Source organism: Balaenoptera musculus, chromosome 15 (assembly GCF_009873245.2).
Source record: "Balaenoptera musculus isolate JJ_BM4_2016_0621 chromosome 15, mBalMus1.pri.v3, whole genome shotgun sequence".
NCBI classification, from domain to species: domain Eukaryota; kingdom Metazoa; phylum Chordata; class Mammalia; order Artiodactyla; family Balaenopteridae; genus Balaenoptera; species Balaenoptera musculus.
The window spans coordinates 33,035,725-33,043,389 of record NC_045799.1 but is presented as its reverse complement, the minus strand read 5'-3'; positions in this window follow the sequence as shown (position 1 = coordinate 33,043,389).

Below are 7,665 nucleotides of genomic sequence, written 5' to 3'. Positions count from 1 at the left end.
GAAAAGAAATGAAAACAGCCTAAGAGACCTCTGGGACAACATTAAATGCAGCAACATTCACATTATAGGGGTCCCAGAAGGAGAAGAGAGAGAGAAAGGACCAGAGAAAATATTTGAAGAGATTATAGTCAAAAACTTCCCTAACATGGGAAAGGAAATAACCACTCAAGTCCAGGAAGCACAGAGAGTCCCATACAGGATAAACCCAAGGAGGAACACACCAAGACACATAATAATCAAGTTGGCAAAAATTAAAGACAAAGAAAAATTATTGAAAGCAGCAAGGGAAAAACAACAAATAACATACAAGGAACTCCCATAAGGTTAACAGCAGATTTCTCAGCAGAAACTCTACAAGCCAGAAGGGAGTGGCATGATATACTTAATGTGATGAAAGGGAAGAACCTACAACCAAGATTACTCTACCCGGCAAGGATCTCATTTAGATTTGATGGAGAAATCAAAAGCTTTACAGACAAGCAAAAGCTAAGAGAATTCAGCACCACCAAACCAGCTCTACAACAAATGCTAAAGGAACTTCTCTAAGTGGGAAACACAAGAGAAGAAAAGGACCTACAAAAACAAACCCATAACAATTAAGAAAATGGTCATAGGAATATACATATCAATAATTACCTTAAACGTGAGTGGATTAAATGCTCCAACCAAAAGACACAGGCTTGCTGAATGGATACAAAAACAAGACCCATATATATGCTGTCTACAAGAGACCCACTTTAGACCTAGGGACACATACAGACTGAAAGGGAGGGGATGGAAAAAGATATTCCATGCAAATGGAAATCAAAAGAAAGCTGGAGTAGCTATACTCATATCAGATAAAATAGACTTTAAGATAAAGAATGTTACAAGAGACAAGGAAGGACACTACATAATGATCAAGGGATCAATCCAAGAAGAAGATATAACAATTATAAATATATATGCACCCAACATAGGAGCACCTCAATACATAAGGCAACTGCTAACAGCTATAAAAGAGGAAATCGACAGTAACACAATAATAGTGCGGGACTTTAACACCTCACTTACACCAATGGACAGATCATCCAAAATGAAAATAAATAAGGAAACAGAAGCTTTAAATGACACAATAGACCAGATAGATTTAATTGATATTTATAGGACATTCCATCCAAAAACAGCAGATTACACTTTCTTCTCAAGTGCACACAGAACATTCTCCAGGCTAGATCACATCTTGGGTCACAAATCGAGCCTCTGTAAATTTAAGAAAATTGAAATCATATCAAGCATCTTTTCTGACCACAATACTATGGAATTAGAAATGAATAACAGGGGAAAAAACGTAAAAACCACAAACACATGGAGGCTAAACAATACGTTACTAAATAACCAAGAAATCATTGAAGAAATTAAAAAGGCAATCAAAAAATACCTAGAGACAAATGACAATGAAAACACGATGATCCAAAACCTATGGGAGGCAGCAAAAGCAGTTCTAAGAGGGACGTTTATAGCTGTACAAGCCTACCTAAAGAAACAAGAAAAATCTCAAAAAAACAATCTAACCTTACACCTAAAGGAGCTAGAGAAAGAAGAACAAACAAAACCCAAAGTTCGCAGAAGGAAAGAAATCATAAAGATCAGAGCGGAAATAAATGAAATAGAAACAAAGAAAACAATAGCAAAGATCAATAAAACTAAAAGCTGGTTTTTTGAGAAGATAAACAAAATTGATAAGCCATTAGCCAGACTCATGAAGAAAAAGAGGGAGAGGACTCAAATCAATAAAATTAGAAATGAAAAAGGAGAAGTTACAACAGACACCGCAGAAATACAAAGCATCCTAAGAGACTACTACAAGCAACTCTATGCCAATAAAATGGACAACCTGGAAGAAATGGACAAATTCTTAGAAAGGTATAACCTTCCAAGACTGAACCAGGAAGAAACAGAAAATATGAACAGACCAATCACAAGTAATGAAATTGAAACTGTGATTAAAAATCTTCCAACAAACAAAAGTCCAGGACCAGATGGCTTCACAGGTGAATTCTATCAAACATTTAGAGAACAGCTAACACCCATCCTTCTCAAACTCTTCCAAAAAATTGCAGAGGAGGGAACACTCCCAAACTCATTCTATGAGGCCACCATCACCCTGATACCAAAAGCAGACAAAGATACTACAAAAAAAGAAAATTACAGACCAATATCACTGATGAATATAGATGCGGAAATCCTCAACAAAATACTAGCAAACAGAATCCAACAACACATTAAAAGGATCATACACCACGATCAAGTGGGATTTATCCCAGGGATGCAAGGATTCTTCAATATAAGCAAATCAATCAATGTGATACACCATATTAACAAATTGAAGATAAAAACCATATGATCATCTCAATAGATGCAGAAAAAGCTTTTGACAAAATTCAACACCCATTTATGATAAAAACTCTCCAGAAAGTGGGCATAGAGGGAACCTACCTCAATATAATAAAGGCCATATATGACAAACCCACAGCAAACATCATTCTCAATAGTGAAAAACTGAAAGCATTTCCTCTAAGATCAGGAACAAGACAAGGATGTCCACCCTCACCACTATTATTCAACATAGTTTTGGAAGTCCTAGCCACAGCAATCAGAGAAGAAAAAGAAATAAAAGGAATACAAATTGGAAAAGAAGAAGTAAAACTGTCACTGTTTGCAGATGACATGATACTATACATAGAGAATCCTAAAAATGCTACCAGAAAACTACTAGAGCTAATCAATGAATTTGGTAAAGTTGAAGGATACAAAATTAATGCACAGAAATCTCTTGCAAAATTAATGTACAGAAATCTCTTGCATTCCTATACACTAATGATGAAAAATCTGAAAGAGAAATTATGGAAACACTCCCATTTATCACTGCAACAAAAAGAATAAAATACCTAGGAATAAACCTACCTAGGGAGACAAAAGACCTGTATGCAGAAAACTATAAGACACTGATGAAAGAAATTAAAGATGATACCAACAGATGGAGAGATATACCATGTTCTTGGATTGGAAGAATCAATATTGTGAAAATGACTATACTACCCAAAGCAATCTACAGATTCAGTGAAATCCCTATCAAATTACCAATGGCATTTTTTACAGAACTAGAACAAATCATCTTAAAATTTGTATGGAGACACAAAAGACCCTGAATAGCCAAAGCAGTCTTGAGGGAAAAAAACGGAGCTGGAGGTATCAGGCTCCCTGACTTCAGACTATACTACAAAGCTACAGTAGTCAAGACAATATGGTACTGCCACAAAAACAGAAACATAGATCAATGGAACAAGATAGAAATCCCAGAGATAAACCCATGCACTTATGGTCAACTAATCTATGACAAAGGAGGCAAGGATATACAGTGGAGAAAAGACAGTCTCTTCAATAAGTGGTGCTGGGAAAACTGGACAGCTACATGTAAAAGAATGAAATTAGAATACTCCCTAACACCATACACAAAAATAAACTCAAAATGGATTCGAGACCTAAATGTAAGACTGGACACTATAAAACTCTTAGAGGAAAACATAGGAAGAACACTCTCTGACATAAATCACAGCAAGATCTTTTTTGACCCACCTCCTAGAGTAATGGAAATAAAAACAAAAATAAACAAATGGGACCTAATGAAACTTCAAAGCTTTTGCACAGCAAAGGAAACCATAAACAAGATGAAAAGACAACCCTCAGAATGGGACAAAATATTTGCAAACGAATCAACGGACAAAGGATTAATCTCCAAAATATATAAACAGCTCATTCAGCTGAATATTAAAGAAACAAACACCCCAATCCAAAAATCGGCAGAAGACCTAAATAGACATTTCTCCAAAGAAGACATACAGATGGCCAAGAAGCACATGAAAAGATGCTCAACATCACTAATTATTAGAGAAATGCAAATAAAAACTACAATGAGGTATCACCTCACACCAGTTAGAATGGGCATCATCAGAAAATCTACAAACAACAAATGCTGGAGAGGGTGTGGAGAAAAGGGAACCCTCTTGCACTGTTGGTGGGAATGTAAATTGATACAGCCACTATGGAGAACAATATGGAGGTTCCTTAAAAAACTAAAAATAGAATTACCATATGATCCAGCAATCCCACTACTGGGCATATACCCAGAGAAAACTGTAATTCAAAAAGCCACATGCACCCTAATGTTCATTGCAGCACTATTTACAATAGCCAGGTCATGGAAGCAACCTAAATGCCCATCGACAGACGAATGGATAAAGAATTTGTGGTACATATATACAATGGAATATTACTCAGTCATAAGAAAGAACGAAATTGAGTCATTTGTTGAGATGTGGATGGATCTAGAGACTGTCATACAGAGTGAAGTAAGTCAGAAAGAGAAAAACAAATATCGTATATTCACGCATGTATGTGGAACCTAGAAAAATGGTACAGATGAACCGGTTTGCAGGGCAGAAGTTGAGACACAGATGTAGAGAACAAACGTATGGACACCAAGGGGGGGAAACCACGGTGGGGTGGGGATGGTGGTGTGCTGAATTGGGCGATTGGGATTGACATGTATACACTGATGTGTATAAAATGGATGACTGATTAAAAAAAAGAAGAAGAAGTAGTAAGAGAGTTCATTTTTATTTTCTTCCCAACTTCAGGGAAAATTGTTTAATATTATTTAATATAAACTAAAAATAATGATGCTCACTTCAGGCTTTTGGTAGATATATATACTTTATCAGATGGAGGGGGTTCCCTTTTTTTTAACATCTTTATTGGTGTATAATTGCTTTACAATGGTGTGTTAGTTTCTGCTGTATAACAAAGTGAATCAGCTATACATAAACATATATCCCCATATCCCCTCCCTCTTGAGTCTCCCTCCCCCCTCCCTATCTCACCCCTCTAGGTGGACACAAAGCACCGAGCTGATCTCAGGGTTTGCCTTCTATTCCTAGTTTGCTAAGACTTTTTATTTTAGTGTCTTGGATTGAAATAAATGTTTATTCTGCATTTACTAAGATGATCATATAGATTTTCTTCCTTATTCTGTAATTGTGCTAAAGTACATTGATTTTCAAAAGTTCATACCAACTTGAATTACTGGAATACACTTTGTGATGTCATATCCTTATTGTATTTGAGTGCTGGTGTTTTGTTGAGAATTTTTGCATCAGTGTTCATGAGATAGCTTGATCTGTAATTTTTCTTGTATTAGCTTTGTCAGGTTTTGCTATAAAGGTTACACTGGTATCATTAATGAATTCAGAAGTGTTCTTTTTCTATTTTCTAGAAAACCTTGTGTGATATTGGCATTATTTCTTCCATACGTGTCTGGAAGAATTGAAGACACTTGGAACTGTGATTTTCTGTGTGAAGATATTCAGATTTTTCTGTTTCCTGTTGTGTCAATTTTGGTAAATTGTGTTTTTTAGTATATTTGTCCATTTTATCTAAATTAAATAAAGTTTCTCATAAGATGAAAAAAAAGGATACTGGAGGGAAAGGAGGCATAGATAATAATCAGTGGACATAGACAATGAGTTTGTTTTGGGTGAGTCTGATATCTCTATCATTCCTGACATGATGTAATTCTATGAAGTATGTGTGGACTTTGGCAAAGGTGCATCCTCAGAACTCCCCTTTGGAAATTCTCAGCAAACCCTCATTCACCTTACTTGGGATATCCTGGCTGTAGATGAATCTTCATTACTTTCATGGGGGATTCAGTTTTTGGAAATATTTAAAACTAAATAAGGTGAGTTATGAGATTGCGATAATTTTTTTTTATAAATTTATTTTATTTATTTATTTTTGGCTGTGTTGGGTCTTTGTTGCTGCGCACAGGCTTTTTCTAGTTGCATTGAGCGGGGGCTGCTTTTTGTTCTGGTGTGCGGGTTTCTCACTGCAGTGGCTTTTCTTGTTGCAGAGCATGGGCTCTATGCCCGCGGGCTTCAGTAGTTGTGGCTCGCAAGCGTAGTTGCTCTGCAGCATGTGGGATCTTCCTGGACCAGGGCTCGAACCCGTGTCTCCTGCATTGGCAGGCAGATTCTTAACCACTGCGCCACCAGGGAAGCCCCTAGAACGAGACTGTGATAAAATATTTTGGTGAATGCTCTAATAAATAAAAGTAATCCTGTTGATTGTTTTGTGCACGAATCATAAACTCCTTCTAAAAGCAATTCCAGAACAAGAATTACAAGTATATTTTCAACACTAAAAGCATCATTTGCAAAAGGATACCACCTACCAAGTAACTCTGCTCAAGACCAACTCTTGCCAGAGAGTTTTTTTAATTACTCTCAGGAGGTGATGATCCAAATATCCTCTCAAGTAAAACAGGCAGGTATCTTCCATGTCCTCAGTACTCCTAAAAAAAACAAATGATCTCAGAGTTCTAATCCTGGGTTCTTTCTCAGACTTAATTTATGAAGTTACTCTAGTTCCTCCAAGCAATAAAGCTGAAATAACAGCACATACCCCCCATCTAAAGGAGTGTGGTGAGCAAGAATTTGTCGTCAACTTCCTAGAATTTGGAGCATCTCTCATATGTTCCACAAATACTTGGCATAATTAACAATCACCAATAAACTGATTTTGTTGTTAATATACACTTGAGGATTAATAATCATGTACTTATGATCTATATTCTTTTCAACAATAACAGAAAGTCATCACTGTTAAACTCTGCTTTTCAAACAAATACCTAATGTTCCTACTCTCTAAAATTACTATGACGTACACCTTCTTTTCTTCTTAACCCTCCTCAACACCTACCCTCAGCAGATGATGTGCAACGTAATTGCCTGCACATTATTGGGCATAGTGAAATCATCAGAGGGGAACAGCCTCATCTTTTCACTCTGCATCCATCCTCACAATGTCCTTCCCTCCTGCGCCAGGGAGAATAGTGCTCAGTCTCCAGCCTTTGAGTATTGTCCCCTTGTGACCTCCGAAGGACTTGTTGATTCCTGAGGTTTTCTCTTCTCTCTTCCACATCATTCACCTCTTCCCATTTCATGGTGCATTCCCATCCAGCCTGCAAACATGTTCTGTATCTGTAGGAGTTTAAAACATAGCTGCAAATTCTCTGACTGTCCTCCCATCAAGAGGTGGGGGCTATGTCCCCTCCCTTAAATCTGGGTGGGCTTCTGGCTGGATTGACCAATACAGTACAGCAGAAGTGATATTCTGTGATGCCTAAACATCAGTCATAAAAGGCCATGTAGCTTCTTTCTTGTCACAGGACACTTGGAGCCCTGAAACCACCATGCTAGAGACGCCACAAGAAGGCACTCCAGTTGACAGTCCCAGTGGAGCCCAGCCTTCCAGCCATGCTCACCAAGGTGCCAGACCTACGAGTGAAGCCATCTTGAACCCTTAAAACCAGCCCGTTCAACAGCTGAATACTATCAGTGACTCCAGTTGATGCAACGTGGAGCAAAAGAATCATCCAGCCAAGCTATCACCAAATTCCTGGCCAACAAAAATCATGGAAAAGAATATAATGACTATTGCTTTAAGCCACTAAGTTTTAGGGTACTTGTTAGGCAGCCATAGATAACTACAACAATATTTCCAACCTTAAAAAGTTTTGAACTCCACCTTATCCCATTTTTCTGCTCCTTCTCACAGCAAAATTTC